The sequence below is a fragment of the Erinaceus europaeus genome, chromosome 1 (genome assembly GCF_950295315.1).
Source record: "Erinaceus europaeus chromosome 1, mEriEur2.1, whole genome shotgun sequence".
NCBI classification, from domain to species: domain Eukaryota; kingdom Metazoa; phylum Chordata; class Mammalia; order Eulipotyphla; family Erinaceidae; genus Erinaceus; species Erinaceus europaeus.
In genome coordinates this window covers 82,807,840-82,828,949 of record NC_080162.1, presented here as the reverse complement: position 1 = coordinate 82,828,949, position 21,110 = coordinate 82,807,840, and positions in this window count along the sequence as shown.

Sequence of the window (21,110 nt, the reverse complement as noted above, 5' to 3'; positions counted from 1 at the left end):
AAATGGGGGGAAGTGGCCTCCAGGAACAGGGAATTCACAGTGTCCACACCAAGCCCCAGCAATAACCCTGGATGCAAAATAAATTAAGATAAAATAAAATTAAATTAAATTAAAATAAAATGTTCAGTGGGGAAGCAATTACAGAAGCCAGACCTTCCATCTTCTGTATTCCATAATGACCTTGGGTCCATACTACCAGAGGGTTAAAGAATAGGAATATTTAAAAACGAAGACATTTACAAAACCATAGGACAATAGGGGTACAACTCCACACAATTTCCACCACCAAAACTCCATATCCCATCCCCTCCCCTGATAACTTTCCTATTCTTTATCCCTCCCAGCCTGTCCCTACCTTTCCCTATTGGGGTGGGGAAAGGTAGAGACAGACTAGGTATGTGGAGCGACCTGTCAACACCCATGTTCAGCGAGGAAGCAGTTACAGAAACCAGACCTTCCACCTTCCGCATCCCACAGTGACCCTGGGTCTGTACTCCCAGAGGGATAAAGAATAGGAAAGTTATCAGCAGAGGGGATGGGATATGGAGTTCTGTTGGTGGGAACTGTGTGGAGTTGTACCCCTCTTATCCTATGGTTTTGTCACTGTTTCCTTTTTATAAATAAATTAAAATAAAATAAGAATCAAATAAATAAATTAAATACTGGAAAATGCTTTAGAAAAGAAAATGTAACGAGCCTGGAAGATTACATAGCAGGGGGAGGACTGGATTTACAAGCATGTGGTCCTGAGTTTGAACTTTGGTAGTGGATATAGTGTAGAATTACACACTGTAGTCTCACAATCTTGAAAAGCCATTATTAATCACAAATAAAAATGAAAAAGATAAATAATAAAGAAAACAAAATAAAATGTCTTTTGCAATACTAATATATGTGTAGCTCTAAATAAATAATAAAAAACAATATGATAGTTCCTTAAAAAATTAAACATATCCTTCTCAACAATAAAAATTTTCAAAATTAAACATACAACTACTATGTGCCTTAACAATCCTTCTCCAGGCTATATACCCAAACTAGTTAAAAGCAGAAGTTCAAGGAGATAATTGTACACATTTTATAGTAGTATTATTCATAATAGTCAATATGTGAAACAACACATGTGTCCTCAGACATATAAATGAAGCATCAAAACATAGTTTATACACAAACTGGAACTCTATCTGCCCCCTAAGGTGGAAGGGAATTTTGATACATGCTACTGAACACACAAACTTGAAAGTATTATGCTACATGAAATAAGTTAATCCCAAAAGGACAAGTACAAGCAAGCATAATTCTACTTATGTGAGATTCGTAACATAGCACATTCATAGACACAGAATAATATCTAAGGGCTGCAGAGAGTACGGAATGGGGAAATTGTAATTAATGGTATAGAGTATCAATTTTATGAGATGAAAAGGGCACCAGAAAGGGATAAGTGGTGGCATAGCTATAGAGCACATATGTCACAATGTGTGCAAGACCGAGGTTACAATTATTACCTAAGATATCGAAATTTTGAGGAAGGCAGATTTACATTGTAAACATGTGCACTCAAGCAGGTGCACTACCACTTGTCCCCAACATCAAGGAAATCCTAACATCAAGGGAAGACACAAGTTAAAAGAGTAGGCAGGGGAGTGGGCAAAACAAGGAGACTATGGTTTCTTATCAGCTTGTCAACAATTATAAGGTATCTTTAATTAGGTGATGTAAAAAGCTGAAGCATATCCTGCCATAGTTCCATAAATTAGAATTCTGAATCCATGGTGTCGGTGGATTCTACCTGAAGATTGTGAGGCAAGATCCAATCCATGACTCCCTCTTGGCCTTTGACAGTGTTTTGACAATCTTTGACTTATAAATACATTGCTTCTGTCTCTGCCTTTATGGTTATATGGTATCTGCCCATAGGAGTGTCTGTCTCCAAATCCCCCCTTTATAAGAACACAGGTCAACTTCCTTTCTATGTGATTATGCATATAATAAGTCCATTTCCATTTAGGGTGCCAGAGATTAGGACTTTAATATATAAAGTTGGAAGGGATGTACTTCTTTTGTTGTTTGTGATTAATAGTGGGTTAGAATATTGTGAGACTTACCCCTTACTTTACTTCCCTCATTCACTGTATCAACGCAATTAACTATACAAAAGGAAGAAAGGAAGATATATTCTTCCATCTTTTTTAATCCCTCTTGACAGAGCACCAGAATTATTGTTACCTCTTGATAAGCTTTAGAAAAAAAATTATATAAATGGCCAAGAATTATACTAGTAAAAAAACTATGTATCAAGTAAAAGACCATTATTTTGCCTATGACACTTTTACTAGAATCATCAAATAAATGCAAAAAAAAAAAAAAAACTGCTACTGTTTCCAGTACAACAAATGACAACACTTTAACAACTGAAAGAAAGTCTAAGCTCATCTGATAAAGATGTGACTACAAAAGCTGGATAATGGAAGAGACTGGCTTACTTATCTATGGCATTTTTGGTCACTATCATACCAACTAATCACCTGGCGTCTCAGACAGGGAATCCTTGGATTTCCCTATAGATGATAAGGGCCTAAACTCTAATACCTCCCTCTCTACACCATCACTGCTCACAGCCATTGGGATAGTCACTATAAGCCCCTTTTTAGACTTTTTTCAGTACTGAACACTCACTACAAACTAGCAGTGGTAGGGACTGCCCCACTCTGAAGGGAGACTGGGTCATCCTAGTCTGCCACTTGAACAAGACTGGTCCTGAAATGAATACAGCCTAGAATGTTCCCAGCTGTGACTATGAAGTTGTAAGCTTAGTTTGATAGGGACTCAGAGGTTATACAGTCTTCTGCGCTAAATATGAACAGATATGGGCCCCACGCTAGATCATTGTGATAAGTAGTTGCATTTATTAATCTCCTTCAAATTTGCAAGCAACTCTCTGCCCTAATCCTGCTTTCTAGTTCTACTCTCACTGTTGACACCATCTTTGCAGAAAATATTTCTATTCCATGCCATGTTAGCTATCAAGCTTAAGAAAAGATGATTAAAACATAGGATACTAGGAAAATTCCTTGTACCCTAAAGTCCCTACTTCCATCTGCTCTATACCTATTTTACAGTGGTCATCTATTAAACATTCTATACTGCTTTCCATCTTACTCCAGTTCAGCCACCAAGTGAAAGATATACTTTGATTCCATCCTGACTTCCATGGGCAGATGACCTTACCAATGCTTCCTGTAATCTCACCTCTCCAGAGTCTTATCCCACTACGGAAATATAGGTATGGATCAACCTGCCAATGCCCATGTCCAGTGGAGAAGCAATTACAGAAGTCAGAGCTCTCACCTTCTGCACCCCACAAAGAATGTGGTCCATACTCCCAGATGGGGTAAATAATGGGAAGTTTCTAATGGAGGGGAAGGCATGCAGAAATCTGGTGGTGGGAACTGTATGGAATTATAACCCTATTACCTTACAATCCTGTAAATAAGATTAAGTTACTAATAAAAAAGAAAAAAAATGGTTGTCAGGCGGTAGCACAGCGGGTTAAGTGCACGTGGTGCAAAGCGCAAGGACTGGCAGAAGGATCCCGGTTCGAGCCCCCGGCTCCTCACCAGCAGGGGAGTTGCTTCACAAGCGGTGAAGCAGGTCTGCAGGTGTCTATCTTTCTCTCCCCCTCTCTGTCTTCCCCTCCGCTCTCCATTTCTCTCTGTCCTATCTAACAACAACGGCATTAGTAACAACAACAATAATAACTACAACAACAATGAAAAAACAAGGACAACAAAAGGGAAAATAAATATAATTTTTTTTTAAAAAATTGTAAGACTTTAGAGTAGACTTCCACACCACACCGACCACCAAAGTTCTGTCTCACCACCCTCCCAGCTCCCAAAGATTACCATCATAGTTCTCATAAAATCTAGAAAGTTTATTCTCTTCTGTTTTGGTTTTTTGTTTGTTTGTTTGTTTTCACAAGTTCTTGTGTATCAGATCTCTATATTCTACATATGAGTGAAACTATCTGATGGTTTTCTTTCATCTCTTTACTTATTTCACTCAGTATAATGGAGGGGATTTGCTTCTACAAATAATAGATATGATGGGACAAGTGTGTTAAACTGTTTCAATTGTCATATAACATTAAACTTGATAAAGTGTTTCTGTTAATTACGTCTCCTTATCAACTTGCTCTGCCTCCTCCTGTAGTTCATTTTATTTCAGATCTCAAAATTTAATAAAACACCAGGTGAAGAACTTTACTCACAAGAATTAATCTGATTCCTAGACTTTAGCTCTTAGTAATGTTTCCCTATAGCTACAACTACGGTTTTTGGCACAAATTTGTTAAGCCCCAAGGTTCTATTGGAAGGATTCAGGCATACTCTATCCTATTTTAAAGAAGAAATTTCCTTTATTTGCAAAAAAGTCAGGCCAATATATACAAACAAAATTTCATGTTTCCCTCCTTTGTTTATCAATATATTATATCTGGCACAAAGGCCTTCAAGAAAGACTGTTCCACTATTGATCATTGTTACACTCTGTCAAATTACAAAGAAATCCATCAAGAATAATGGAAAACTGTTTGCAGCTCTTATTGAGCATTCATTGGCCTTTGACGGTGAACAGGAACCAGCTATGGGTTAAGCCTCATAAACTCCATATAGACTTTGAGTAATCGAAGCTCATGCAGAACTTGCATTTTGTTAACACAGTAAGACTGGCAGATATCTGTAGAGCAGAAGGCAGTTCTGAATGTTCAGAATTGGCTTCTTGCTCCCCATCATAGATGACTGGAAGTTACATTTAGACAATGTGTGGACCTGTCACAATCAACAAAAATAGCATGCCATTCTCTATACTGATCAAAAGGGTTAAGATCATCAATGGAATGTGTGAACTAGTTCATACCTGCACTCAATTTTGCTGCAAACCTACAAAGTGCTAGCACTATTGTGAGATATGGGCATATGGGCATACAATAGCCAAGAAGGCACAAAGGGTCAATAACATAGCTCACTTGGGAAGATACCTAAGTTAGCCATGCACCAACTCAGTTTTATGTCCTATCCTCACCTTACTAGGGGAAGCTTCACCCTATGATGTCTTTATCTCTATCTTTCTGTATCTATTGATCTGAAAAAAAAAAGGTGTCTTGAGTAGTGAGCTCCCTCAACAATAAGAAAGATAATAGATAAATTATAGATAGACAGACAGAAAGACAGATAGATGGGTAATAGATGACAGACACAATGACTTCTTCAGTGTACTACTGGGTTACATTAGAGATAAACAGAAAATAAGATAAAATTTGAGTATGAAAAAGATTTTTGCTAGGATTCACAGAAGTATATAATGATTAATACCACCACCACCCTTCAGCTAGTTGTTCCAGTCACAAGTCTAGAAGCCTTTTGTCACCTTTCTTCTCCTTTCTTCCCAGCATCCTATCTACTGCTAAACTCTGTTGATTTCAGCTCTTAAGTGTCTCTCAGTGCCTGGATGTGTATTTTCTACATTCTACTGCTTTGGTTAGAACAGTATTCCATAAAGACCAGTAACCTAGTTTTAAGTTCGGATATGAGTTGGGGAGTTGCACATCAGTTTGCTAATTTTTCATTCCCTGACTCAACACATCCATTGTTGAGGATATGTAATCCATTAAGCATAGGGACAATAATAGCAAAGAAGACCTACATGGTTGTTTACCACATATGCATATACGAAACCCCAAGTGCCGCCAAATAAAATCAGTTGAAAATGAAACTGTAAAGCTTATTTCAGTGGCCCAGGAATGGTACAGTAAATAAAACACTGCACTGTCAAGTGTGAGGTCCTGAGTTCAACCCCCAGCATCATATAAACCACAATGATGTCTGGTTCTCTCTCTCTCTCTCCCTCTCTCTCTCTCTCTCTCTCTCTCTCTCTCTCTCCCTCCCTCTACCATCTTTCTCATAAATAGATTAATTAACTCTAAAAAAAAAAGCTTATTTCAAGTGAATTTTCTTTGTGTACTCTTTTGACATAGAGTCCCCAGGCCTCCAGCCTATGCTGCACACTCAAATTTGTCAGAATGGGTTTTGTTGTTATCTCCTTCCATTCTTTATGCTCCTGCACCACCTGGATTTAAAATCTTTAAGGTCAATTATTCAGCTGACTCCAGGCTCTGAGGATCCAAAAAATTAATGTCAACATCTGAAGGGCAAAATTCTCTGGTTGGCCTGGTTCATGAGGTAGCCACTATGACTTCCTTCGTGATTAATGTGACATTTGATAGAAACTAGGCACTTTCGGGAGTCAGGCTGTAGCGCAGCGGGTTAAGTGCAGATGGCGCAAAGCACAAGGACCGGCATAAGGATCTCGGTTCGAACCCCGGCTCCCCACCTGCAGGGGAGTCGCTTCACAGGCGGTGAAGCAGGTCTGCAGGTGTCTATCTTTCTCTCCTCCTCTCTGTTTTCCCCTCCCTCTCTCCATTTCTCTCTGTCCTATCCAACAATGACAACAACAATAATAACTACAACAATAAAAAACAAGGGCAACAAAAGGGAATAAATAAAATAAATATTAAAAAAAAGAAACTAGGCACTTTCTAAATTTAAGACACACATCAATCACTGGGAAGAAATAAGAAAGATAAATAGATAAAGGGTGGCAAACACTTGGCTCCCTTTCAAGTATTCCTGTCCCCTAGAAGAAGACATAACTAACTGATCACAGATCTCTTTCCCTTCAGGGCCCAAATATAAGTTTAGGTCCATTCTTAATATGGCACTCCAAAAGTCACTGAAATCAATCAGGCTTGGAGTCAAAGAAGAAATTTGTCATCTCTGCATTAGAGCTAGAAACCAGAGAATAAGAAACTTCATGAAACAGAATCAAAAGACTAGAGCAAAGTTCTATAAAAATAAAAATGTCACCATGAAAACTACAGTTCTGGAGAGTTTTTTTTTTTTTTTCTTTTAGAGTGACAGTAAGGTAGAGAAATAGTGAAAATGACCAAGAACCAAAGTTTCCCTCAATGTAGTGTGGATCTGGGCTTAAAACTGGATTGCACATACAGCAAAGTAGTGCACTATCCCAGTAAGTTGTGTTGTTGGCTCTGGCTTTAGGGTCTTTACCATTTGCAATTTCAGGCTCAGCTTCCTTTCTCAAACTCTACAAGACCGCCAAAGGGTGAATTTTCTTGGACCTGCTTGAGAAAAAAAGCTCATTTTTGACCACTTGCTGTGTTCAAGGAGTAAGATCCTCTTCTGGACTAGCTTAAGACAAAACAGCATTCATTAAAAAACTACCTACAAGGGTTGAGCAGTGGTATGTTATAGTGTTCACATGTCATAATGTACAGGAACCTGAGTTCAAGCCTCTAGTCCCCGTCTATAAAGAAGCTTCACAAGTGGTAAAACAGTGGTGCAGGTGACCCTCTTTCTCTCTTCATCTCTACCTCCCCTTTCCTTCTCAATTTTTCTCTATCTCTATGCAAAATGAGTAAATCAATAAAAGTTAAAAAACAGTAATTAATATTTTAAAAACCACCTGCCGTGGGTAAGACTGGGGGTGGTTATGCTAAATGATATAAGTAAAAAGATGAAAGACCATGTGGTTTCATTCCTGTGTGGAGTAGAAATAACCAAAGCAAATAAGCTAGTAAAAAATAGTAATCAGATTTCCTTTAAACTTTTTTTGGTAAACTTTTAAGGTTATCATTATGAAGAGAAGTGGACACAGGCATTTTGGTGTTGGTTGTGGTGAGTTGTAAAACACATATATATGAATGTAAAGCTATACTTTTGAAATCATATAACTTTGCAATCCAATGTTAAATGTTAATCACTAATAATAAAAATAATCTACATTAAAAAAAACCTACCTGTATCTTTATGGAATGGGAGATGACTTTGTCCAACAGAACACAGAGCAGACCAGATAATTGATCTCTAATCCCAAGGCACAAAAGAGTGTAAATAACTTGAGAGAAGAGCATCTTTCATTCCAATGAGGTGTGGGATATGAAATGGGCATGTGAGAAAAACACAGTCCTCCACATGTAAGATGGGAGGGCATGTGCAAAGGTGGCACCCACTAAAGATGTACACAGAGAGACTGAGCCACCATTGATTCCCCACATTCTCAGACTCAGTCCTGCCCATCTATAACCTCATCATTCTCCCAGTCCTGAAACCAGCTGAGTTGGCTGCAGTCATCACATGAGCAATTTTACTAAAGATCACAATGAGCTAATTTGTGTGATTAGGGAACTAGAATTGCCTTCTCTGATCTCAAAGATTATTCAAAACACAAACTATTCTCAGAAGGAAATTGAAATACAAGTGACATTCTTTTAGGCATAAATTAAAGTTCAGCTGAATATTGCCTATAGTGATGCATTGTAGAGATATATAGTCATGTCATTCCCTCTAGGGTTTCACTACCTTCTTTGCAATAAGGGACCTCATGTGTACTCTCTCTCTCTCTCTCTCTCTCTCTCTCACTTACACACACACACACACACACACACTATGCCCTTTGAACTGGAACAGTGATCTGTTCCCTGTGATTAAATTAGTGTAAGTAATAGGATATCATAGATTTGATTGATTTCTCTGGCAATGGTTATTAACCAGCCCAATTCAGAGCCAAGCAGGACCATTATTCTAAACATTGATTTCTGAACAACCATGCAGGGGAAGGAAATTCTCAGCTAAAGAGATATCCCATAAGGATTTATCAGATAGGATGATAGATAGTGAGGATCCTCAGACATGGCAATAAACCTCTTGGAGTACTCAAATACCATGATATACAGATGTCACAGTCCATAGGGACAAGTTGTATATGCACTTTGGCAGCATTTATAGGGAATACTCTTTAGATATACCATAAATTTAAGAGTGAGCTAAAACATGTATTATATGACAGTTATTTCATTTAATCCAATCAACCTATGTTTAGTACCTTCTCCAAACTATATTTCTTGGAGGACCCGGTTTTGAGCCCCTAGTCCTCACATATAGGATGAAAACTTTACAAGTGGTAAAGTAGTCTTGCAGATGTTTCTCTCTCTATCCCCCCTTCCCTTTCAATTTCTGGATGTCTCTACTCAATAGACAAATAAAGATAATAAAAAACCTCAAATCAAAAAAAAAAAGAAAAGAAAATGTGGATGTTTGGGATGTGACTATTGAATCAGAGATGAGCCCTTTGAAGATAAGTCTACTTTTCAATAAAAGTCAAAATTGGGACAAAGGCTGCAATATACCCAGTTGAACGGACACTTTAACTCATGTGAGGACTATGGAATCCTCAGTCAACACATAGGAGTGTCATGTAAATGGGAGGCTTCAGTTGGTGGTCCTGAAGCAGTGCTGTGTCTCCCATCCTCCCTTCTTTGCCTCTTCTCTTTTATACTTCCTATATAAATAGAGGGCATCAGGACCAGTGGGATCATACAGATATGAAGCACCATGGAAGCCCTACTTGCAGAAGGAAAGAGAGAAAGATTGAAAGAAAGAAGGAAGGAAGGAAGGAAGGAAGGAAGGAAGGAAAAAAGGAAGGAAGGAAAGGAAAAAGAAAGGAAGGAAGGAAGGAATAGAAGGAAAGATGGGTATAAATATTGTTGACTGTAAACCCCATTGACTTGATGTGATCTGGGGCCTGTAATCAGCTTAGGAGCCTATGTGACCTCTGCATCCCTCTAGATGTGAGCTCACATTCTGTGGTCATGAGTAGGAACATTCCAGGCTGCCCCCAATATAAGGTCCCATCCTCTTCAAGTGGAGCATAAAGTATGTTGTCCAGCCTCCCTTCAGAGGATGGAACATTCTCTACCATTATTGATCCAAGTTGAGGGCATTGTCCTATGGGGAGCCCACAAAGGGGTCTATTGTGTTGTTCCTCATAGAGATGACCCATAACAATGGAGAGAGGGATTTATTCAAGGTCTAGGCCCATCATGTCTGTTTGGGAATCTCAGGACTCCCTGACTAGGGCCCCAGCTGAGAGTGACTAAAGTCATCCATCGTAAAGTATGCCAGTCTCTGGCCTTTATTCAGCTTTTGCAGTCTTGGCTTTGATAAGGTTAGCTTTGGAGTAAGTGAGAGAAGTGTAATAGGAAGTAGGTGAGGAGGGTATCTAAGTCTAAGTAGACACTATTTCATTGTAAATTTTATACTGACTCACTGCAGACTTGTGTACTTTTGCTTTCAGGTATATATTTTGCCCCAGTTTATGGATACATGTGAACATATGCTCTATCTCATGGGACATGGTCTATATCTAGGTTTTGGGACTTCGTTAGGAAGGGAACCACCTGGAATGGAACTTGAGAATACTATGAAATACTACCTGAGTAATGAGGGTGAAGGGTTGACAATCCATGTCTGACATCTCTGGACACAGTCTGAAGTGAAGCATGCTGAGGTAGTACTTGTTGCTTGATTAGGTTGGGATTGGCAGATGCAGTCTCATTCGGTATGAATTGAGTGAAGTATGCAAGAAAGTGAGCCCTACCCTAGAGGTTCCAGAACTGGGAGAAATATAGGCTTATCAGAATTCATGTTCAGGGGAAAAAAGAAAAAGAAAAAAAACTAGTATAGCCACAGGCCCTTTGGAATATAACTAAAATATGCCTACTAGGATATCTACAAAATGGGGGACTCCCTCCAAACTCTTCATCTGCACTATTCCAGCCTTTAGGTCCATGATTGGTCAACAATTTTTTTGGCTTTGTATGTTAACTCTCTTCTCAGCCACCAAGTTCCAGATGCTAACATGATGCCAACCAGACTTTCCTGGATAGACAACCCACCAATGTGTCCTGGAGCTCTACTTCCCCAGAGCTCTTCCCCACTAGGGAAAGAGAGAGACAGGCTGGGAATATGGATCGACCTGTCAACACCCATGTTCAGTAGGGAAGCAACTACAGAAGCCAGACCTTCCACCTTCTGCATTCCACAGTGACCTTGGGTCCATACTCCCAGAGGGTTAAAGAATAGGAAAGCTGTAAGGGGAAGGTAGGGGATGGGATACAGAGTTCTGGTGGTGGGAACTGTGTGAAGCTGTACTCCTCTTATCCTATCATTTAGTCAATGTTTCCTTTTTATAAATAAAAATTAAATATATATAATAATGATGATAATAATAAAAATAGTCTTTTTAAAGTGCATAAAAAAAGAAAGAAGGAAGGATGGAAGGTAGGAAGGAAGGATGGAAGGGACGGAGGGAGGATAAAGTCAAAATGGGGCCAAGAAAATAGTACAGTGGTTCACACAACAGACATTCATACCTGAGGCTTGAAAGTTCAGTCATGGCACCACCACAAGCCAGAGTTGAACAGTGCTCTGGTGCAAAAAAAAAGGGAACAAATTAGGTATTTTGAAGGTGTCAAAATGAGCTGTAAGTCAGAAATAAGGCTTTACCAAAAATATGGGGCATCTTTTTTGTTAACACACATTGTGCTCATATTTCTAAACTATACCACAAATTTCTGAGTTCCAGAAAAACTGACCTGTTAACTAAATGTTGAATCTTCTTTACATCCAAACTCCCATTGTGAGTGAAACAAGCTAAGGGGTAGGGGTTCTCCTGGATCTGCTGGTTGGGACATAGACAGATGTTGCAGTAAAGAATCAAAGAGACCTGTCAGGTGTCAGGCAAAGGGAGCCAGGATAGAAAGGAGAGAGATACCTGCACAGACATTCACAGGACCTCAAGAATGACAAGGGCTAAGTTTCCCAGCCCTTTTAGTCTTATAGTGGGTTGGGGTCATGAATAAGTTACTATAAAAAGATGAGGTAGGGAGTCGGGCAGTAGCACAGCGAGTTAAGCACACGTGGTGCAAAGCACAAGGACCAGCATAAAGATCCCAGTTCGAGCTCCCGGCTCCCCACCTGCAGGGGGTCACTTCACAAGGGGTGAAGCAGGTCTTCAGGTGTCTGTCTTTCTCTCCCCCTCTCTGTCTTCCCTTCCTCTCTCCATTTCTCTCTGTCCTATCCGACAACAATGACATCAATAAAAAGTAATAATAATAACTATTACAACAATAAAAAAGACATAGGGGGAATGCCTCCAGGAGAAGTGAATTCATGGTGCAGGCACCGAGCCCTAGCAATAACCCTGGAGGTAAAACAAAAAAAAATATATATGAGGTAAACTGTGAGGCATGCTGGCTTCTAGAATCATCATCCCCCGTCCCCAATTCATAATAGCTGTTTCTGTTCTGTGTCCTGCATTGCTGGTTAATGTTTTTACCTTTAGGCACTGAGCTCTGGTGCACACATCCACAATTCAGGACCTCAAGCCAGATAAAATGAGGAGATATCAGTGCAGCATTGTGACACCTGGTCCCTCTTCATGCTATGTGATGAATCTGGTGGAAAGAAAGATGAGGTGTTTAAACTCAGACAGTTTAGCCAGCTCAATTCCTGGTATGCCTTCCAAAGCCTCCAGGACCTTTCAGCTGGGTGGTGGTATATCTAGTCAAACCCCCACTCCTTGTCTGCAGGGAAGAAGTTTCACAAGCAATGAAGCAGGTCTGCCAATGTTTCTCTCTCCCTCTTCCCCTCTCCCTTTCTACTCTCAATTTCTTTTTTCCCCTATTTTTAAAGACTTTAAATTACTATTTATTTTGTTAGTATATCATGTTTATAGTTTATCTTGTTTTTAATTTAGAAAAGAGACATTAATAAAACCGTAGGATAGGAGGGATACAACTCCACACAATTCCCACCACTCAATCTCCATATCCCCTCCTCTCCCCAATAGCTAATCTTTGACAAGGCCCAAAATATTAAATGGAAGAAGGAGGCTCTCTTCAATAAGTGGTACTGGGAAAACTGGGTTTAAACATGCAGAAGAATTAAATTGAACCACTTTATCTCACCAGAAACAAAAATCAACTCCAAATGGATCAAAGACCTGGATGTTAGACCAGAAACAATCAAATACTTAGAGGAAAACATTGGTAAAACACTTTCCCACCTAAACCTCAAGGAAATCTTTGATGAAACAAACCCAATTGCAAGGAAGACTAAAGCAAAAGCAAACGAATGGGACTACATCAAATTGAAAAGCTTCGGCACAGCCAAAAAACTCTAAAACCAAGAGTCGCCTCACAGAATGAAAGAAGATCTTCACATGCCATACATCAGACAAGAGACTAATCACCAAAATACACAAAGACTCAGCAAACTTATCACCAAAAAAGCAAATGACCCCATCCAAAAATGGGCAGAAGATATGAACAAAACATTCACCTCAGAGGAGATCCAAAAGGCTAACAAACATATGAAAAACTGCTCTAGGTCACTGACTATCAGAGAAATGCAAATTAAGACAACATTGAGATACCACCTCACTCCTGTAAGAATAGCATACATCAAAAAGGACAGCAGCAACAAATGCTGGAGAGGCTGTGGGGACAGAGGAACCCTTTTGCACAGCTGGTGGGAATGTAAATTGGTCCAACCTCTCTGGAGAGCAGTCTGGAGAATTTTCACAAGGCTAGACATGGACCTTCCATATGACCCAGTAATTTCTCTCTTGGGGATATACCCCAAAGACTCCATAACACCCAACCAAAAAGAGGTGTGTACTCCTATGTTCATAGCAGCACAATTCAGAATAGCTAAAATCTGGAAACAACCCAGGTGCCCAACAACAGAGAAAGCTGTGGTATATATACACAATGGAATACTATGCAGCTATCAAGAACAATGAACCCACCTTCTTTGACCTATCTTGGACAGAGCTAGAAGGAATTATGTTAAGTGAGCTAAGTCAGAAAGATAAAGATGAGTATGGGATGATCCCACTCATCAAGAGAAGTTGAGAAAGAAGATCAGAAAGGGAAACTCAAAGCAGGATCTGACTAAATTGGAAGTAGGGCACCAAAGTAAAAACCCTGTGGTGAGGGGGAGGGTGGACACGTGGTTTCCCGGGCCAGTGGGGTGGATGGGTGGGATGGGACAGAGTCTTTTGGTGGTGGGAATCGTGTTTATGTGCACGCCTATTAAAGTGTAGTCATATAAATTACTATCTAATTAATATGAGAGAAGGAAAAATTGATTGTATGTCTCAAACCTTTAAAAACACAGACTGAGTCTTTTTGATACATGGGCTGAGTCTTTGATATGCGGACTCTCTCGAAAGCTTAGACCAGGTAATCAGAGGTAACCAGTGCATAGCTATATACAAGATACTGGGTACTATATAGCAAACCCTAAAAAAGGGACTTTTCAAAGTTAACCTAATTGCCAAATAATGTGATGTTAACAATAACTATCCATTGTCTTCTTGAACCCTAAGACAGCAAGAACTTCACATCTACACTATAGAGCCTATATTTCCCCCAGTCCTAGGACCTGAGGGTGGGGCCCACTTGCCCGAGTGCTTCTCCCAATTCATATCAAATAATATTGCATCTGCCGATCACAGTCTAATCAACCCAATGAGTACCACCTCAACATGCTTCATTTCAGACTGTATTCATGTGTGGAGTGACAACCCTTCAGCTTCATTACTCTGGTGAGACCTTTCCTTTCATGTTATTCTCTAGTTCCATCCCAGGTGGTTCACTTCCTAACAAGGTCCCAAGACTTGGATATAGACCAGGTCCCATGTGTTCACACATATCCATAAACTGGGGCAGGGTATATACCTGAAAGTAGTAGTACACTAGAGTTTGCAGTGAGTACCCCCCAATACTTCATCTCCACTATTCCAATTTTTGAGTCCATGATTGCTCAACAATTTGTTTGGTTTTGTGTGTTAACTCTCTTTTCAGCCACCAGGTTCCAGATGCCATCAGGATGCCAGCCAGGTTTCCCTGGACTGAAAACCCCACCAACGTGTCCTGGAGCTCCACTTCCCCAGAGACCCACCCTACTAGGGAAAGAGAGAGGCAGACTAGGAGTATGGATCAACCAGTCAATGCCCATGTTCAGCAGGGAAGCAATTACAAAAGCCAGACCCTCCACCTTCTGCAACCCACAACGACCCTGGGTCCGTACTCTACTCTCAATTTCTATCTAGCTTATCTAATAAAAGAAAGAAAAATGGCTTCTGTGTGTGGTGGATTTGTAGTGTGGGCACCAAGCCCTACCAATAACCCTGGCAGCAATAAAAAAAAATAAGAAGTACTCTTCATGTATGTCAAGCAAGGATTCTTATCCCTAAACTTCCAAGAACATTATGACTTATTCTGCTCACAGAACAGAGGAAAAGGCAGAAAGCATTGCTTCAGTGAGCTTCCCTTCAAAGGTGACCACACCATATTCAGCATATTCAGAAGTCATAGGAACCCTGGACATTCCAGACACCAAATTATGTTTGATCTTTATAGGCATTCTTATCATCTTGCTAAATGACTTTCATAGAGATAAGTATTTGTAGCAATTGGCTTGAAATTATAACTTCTTGATTTGAGCCCCAATTCTAACACTATGTAGAACATATTAATTAAACTCATCAGTTCTCAGTTTCCCCATTAACTCTGTGTGAGGTTGATGATAGCAATTACCTCAAAGACTGTAACAGTGAGCGAGCTAAATAAAGAGTCCATGTAAAGTGCTTACCCCAGTGTGTGGCACACAATGATGCTCAAAAGAAACAAACAAACAAAAAAAACCATCTGGTAATTGGTCTTGAGCATCTGCCTAAGAAGAAAAGATTTAAGATATAGTTTCACAATGCAATAAACAAATAAGAGCTTCCTTCCCTTCTCTTTCTTTCTAACTCCAAAACACAACTAGGACTAATGGAAGAAAGTACAAAGAAGCAGGTTTCACTTCAGTGTCAAGAAGTGCATTCAAACCATCCTTGTACATGACAATGCACAATGAGATGAGTTTCCTATCACTACAAGTGTTCAAAAAAAGGCTAAAACCAACTGGAATTTCAGGGATTTCTGCATTTTGCTGAGGACTTGGATCATATGGTTGCTGGAGCCACTCCTAGTTAATCTGGCTGTGAGCCAATAACATAATACATAATAAATACTTTGCTCTGGCCACCAATCAATTGGTAATGCTGAAGGAAGAAAAGAAATACAAATGAGACTATGGAAGGACTAGTGTTCTTCCTGCTTCACCTCTTAGCCTGGCACCCAGTGGAGAGTTAGTGAAGAGGAAGCACTCTATGACTCTTAATTAAGCACAAAACAAAGCGAATGCAAATAGAATTAATGGATATTGATGTTTCGTTTTTTTTTTTTTCAGAATGCAAGGATCTTGATTTTTCCTGAAAACAGTCTCCATAGACAGCTTCCCTAGACCAGTTCTGTTTCTATATATAGAAGTCAAAAATACTCCCACCTCATTCTTCAAAATTGTTAAGTGAGATGCATTACAGTTTTTAAAGAATGTGAGCATGAGGTGTGTGTGTGTGTGTGTGTGTGTGTGTGTGTGTGTGTGTGAAGGTTGATGTGCCTATGGGATTTTTCCGAGTCCTGTATTTGTCTGAATACTATTGATTTTTGTTGCCTATTTGTTATTCAGTATGCTAATTTCCCCCACAAATCTCACATTCTATTGATCAAAAAGTAATAAACTCTCCAACAAACAAAACAAGCATTATTGCAATGTTTGGAAAACATCAGTTAATATCAATACTATATTTACAATTATATTTAACCCAAATTTTACCCATAATACAGTACATAAGCAGTTTGAGCTACTACAGACAGAAGGACCATGTGTAAAATCCCATTTATTTTTTTCCTGACAGAGTGGATGGCAGAAAATTACAACCAAGAAAGACCTGAAGCTTCCCAAGCAGGAGTGGATGACTAGAATAAATGGCATTATCCCCACAGAGAAATCCATCATCTACTATTCATCTCTATTCATCCCCTTCTCGGTCTTCTCTTTAGTTGTAATGCATTGTGTTGACTGATCATGATAGAAAGCAAGGAAGAACCGTGACCCATCCCTCCCGCCCACTCCCACCCCCCACTGGCCCAGGAAGCTACATGTCTACCCCTCACCACTGGGTTTTTACTTTGGTGCCCTACTTACAATTTGATCAGGTCCTGCTTTTAGTTTCCCTTTCAGATCTTCTAAGTCAGCTTCTGTTGATGAGTGGGATCATCCCATACTCATCTTTAACTTTCTGACTTAGTTCACTTAACATAATTCCTTCTAGCTCTGTCCAAGATGGGTCAGAGAAGGTGGGTTCATTGTTCTTGATAGCTGCATAGTATTCCATTGTGTATATATACCACAGCTTTCTCAGCCATTCATCTGTTGTTGGGCACCTGGGTTGCTTCCAGGTTTTAGCTATTATGTTTATGTACACTCCTAGCAAAATGTAGACATATAAATCAGTAGTTAATTAATATGAGAGGGGGAAATCAATTGTATGTCTCAAAGGTTCTCAAAAGACAAACTTGAATCTTTTAAATAGATAGGCTACATATTTGATATGCGGACTCTCTCAAAAGCCTAGACCAAGTAGAATAGAAGCTTCCAATAGCACAGCTATATACAAGATACTGGGTACTGTACAGCAAACCATAACAAAGGGACTTTTCAAAGTTAACCCTATTAACAAATAATGTGATGATAATATTAACTATTGATTGTCTTTTTGAACCCTAAGACAGCAGGAACCTCACATCTTCACTATAGAGCCCCTACTTCCCTCAGTCCTGGCACCCTTGGATAGGGCCCACTTTCCCGTATGCATCTCCCAATCCAAACCAAATAATATTGCATCCGCCGATCACAACCTAACCAAAGCAACGATTGCCATCTCAACATGCTTCACCTCAGACTGTATCCAGAGACTTCACGTGTGGAATGACAACCCTTCAGCTTCATTACTCGGGTGAGACCTTTCCTTTAATAGTACACTCTAATTTCATCTCAGGTAGTTCACTTTCTAACAAAGTCCCATAACCTAGACATACAACAGTTTCTGTGAGAGAGAGCTTATGTTCACACGTATCCATAAACTACTGCAAAATATATACCTGAAAGCAGGATTACACTAGAGTTTGCAGTGAGTACCTCCCTAACACTTCCTCTCCACTATTCCAAACTTGGGATCCATGATTGCTCAACAAATTGTTTGGCTTTGTATGTTAACTCTCTTTTCAATCACCAGGTTCCAGATGCCACCAGGATGCTGACTAGGCTTCCCTGGATTGAAGACCCCACCAATGTGTCCTGGAGCTCAGCTTCCCCAGAGACACACCTTACTAGGGAAAGAGAGAGGCAGACTGGGAGTATGGACCGACCAGTCAACGCCCATGTTCAGCGGGGAAGCAATTACAGAAGCCAGACCCTCTACCTTCTGCAACCCTCAACGACCCTGGGTCCATGCTCCCAGAGGGCTAGAGAATGGGAAGGCTATCATGGGAGAGGGTGGGTTATGGGGATTGGGTGGTGGGAATTGTGTGGAGTTGTACCCCTCCTACCTTATGCCTTTGTTCACTAATCCTTTCTTAAATAAAAAAAAAAAAAAAAGAAAGCAAAGAAGAGAGTAGGACATCCTTTCCTGTGGTCCATGGCTTCATGTCATCCATAGATATTTATTTTATCTAATATGTCTAACCAAAAAGGCAGTGCATCTACCTAGTAATGTTTAAGTATCCCCAAAGAATGCAATACTCAGATGATGGCTTTTCTCTCCTTCCCATACTTCACATTTAACCCATTTACTTACCATAGCCAAAACTGATTTTGTTGAAGTTGTTGTTGCTATATGTGCTTCCTTTCAGAAAAGTCCCATCCATGAATATGCATATCCTTTTCATTTGCACTAGCTCTGTTATTTGGGTTGCATTGGATCGACCTTCTCCTGGTGCATCCCGTGAGTACCCATTCATTGGGGAAACTGATGATCCTTCCTAGCCTACTGAATCCACATGGATCCCAGTCACTTTCAAAGCCAGCAACAAGCAGCTCCTGACAGCTTTGCTGTTGACTGGCTACAGAAGAAGGGCAAACGCTAGAAGAAGAAGAAGCTCTGTTATTCACAGTATCAACATGTTGCTTTTATCCATTCAGATAAAATATCCCATAGTAAAAACCATCATTACTCTTTTGCAATTGCATAATAGTCCATTATATAATTGTACCTTAAAATTTTTTCCAATCCTATATTGGCAAATATCTAGATTACCTCTAATTTTTCTAAAAAATAGTACTGACACCAAATAAATTTTATACTTCTATAAATATATAAACAGATAGATAGATAGATGATAGATAGATAGATAGATAGATAGATAGATAGATAGATAGATAGATAGAATTCCCTACCCAAAATCCATAGGTCTTGGCCTACACAGAGTGTCATGTTGTCATCGTCCCACCATCGAAGTGTTGACTATTCAAGTATGTGTTACTATATATTACCTCAGATTTTGGAGGAGGAATATGGAAAGAGATAAAAATGAGCACGTCAGTTCTGTGTAGTGATGCACCTCGTTAAGCACATACATTATAGTGCACAAGAACCTCAGTTCAAACTCCCAGTTCCCATCTCTAAGGGAAAAGCCTCATGAGCAGTGAAATGTGCTGCAGATCGCTCACTCTCTCTCTCTCTTACTCTCCCTCCCCCTCTCTTTCTGTCTCTCCCTTTCTTCTCAATTTCTTTCTGTCTCTATGCAAAATAAATATTTTAAAAAATAATGAGGAGGTCATCAGAACTAGTAAACAGAGATCCTTATATCCAATTGAAGAATCAGTGGATCATTAAATAAACCAGTGTTGTTGTTGACCTAGGCCCTGGTAGAAACCATATGCTCATCAGAGCTGAATCTGCAAATGTCTGATGGTTAACCTTCTGTCTAGCCAACTAAAGATACAAAACTTGTGTTTTACTGTCATACACACTAGAGTCCATCAACAATATTAGTATGGCTCCTTAGATGGAAACTTAGATGTGCAGATGGAGAAAAATTTAAATTCCAAGGCATATAGCTAAAGGATGTGATTCTAAAGAGAAGCTGAAACAAATTGTCACAGAGATCTATAGTTCAGTTCAGTGTTCAAAACGATTATTGTGATGCTAACATAAGTGTTTGAATATAAAAGAAAGTGGACATAGCTTGTTAGAAGAGTATCGATATCAAGATGTGCATCTCTAAGAGAAGAAAGTGTGGCACTGGCACAATCAACAAAAAGTCAGACTCAGGAAAGGTGTCATAGGAAAGAACCTAGGAGCTGAGATAGAGGCACTTCTGTAGAGGAAGTTGTACATCATTTATGGACACCAACATTACAAGATACTATATTCTCTAAAGTCCTTTTAAAGATTGAAGGAATCATGCTATGCGCGATAAGCCAAAATGAGAAGAGTGAATACTGAATGATCTCACTTGTAGGTAGAGTCTAGAAAACAAGGACAGAAAGGGAAAACACAAAGTAGAACTTGGACTGGGTTTAGTATATTGAACTCAGTACACTTTCTTTCTGGAGAAGGAAAGGAAAGAAGGATCCTGGGGGTGGGGGGCAGGCATTGGGGTACTGGTGCATGATGGAGGAAAAAGATATAAGATGGGGAAGAGAATATTTCACAGACATCTATCACAGGTAGATGAGAATTTTTATACATGTGTCAACAGCTTTGCTGTGACTTATTAACCTCCCAATAAAGAGAATAAGAATAAGAATAAGAATAAGAATAAGAATAAGAATAAGAATAAGAATAAGACCCCACACCTATGGACATCTAATCTTTGATAAGGGGGCCCAAAGCATTAAATGGAAGAAGGAGGCTCTCTTCAATAAATGGTACTGGGAAAACTGGGTTGTAACATGCAGAAGAATGAAATTGAACCACTTTATCTCAACAGAAACAAAATCAACTCCAAATGGATCAAAGACCTGGATGTTAGACCAGAAACAATCAAATACTTAGAGGAAAACATTGGTAAAACACTATCCCACCTACACCTCAGGGACATCTTTGATGAAATAAACCCAACTGAAAGAAAGACTAAAGCAGAAACAAACCAATGGGACTACATCAAATTGAAAAGCTTCTGCACATCCAAAGAAACTATTAAACAAACAAAGAGACCCCTCACAGAATGGGAGAAGATCTTCACATGCCATACATCAGACAAGAGATAATTCACCAAAATATATAAAGAGCTC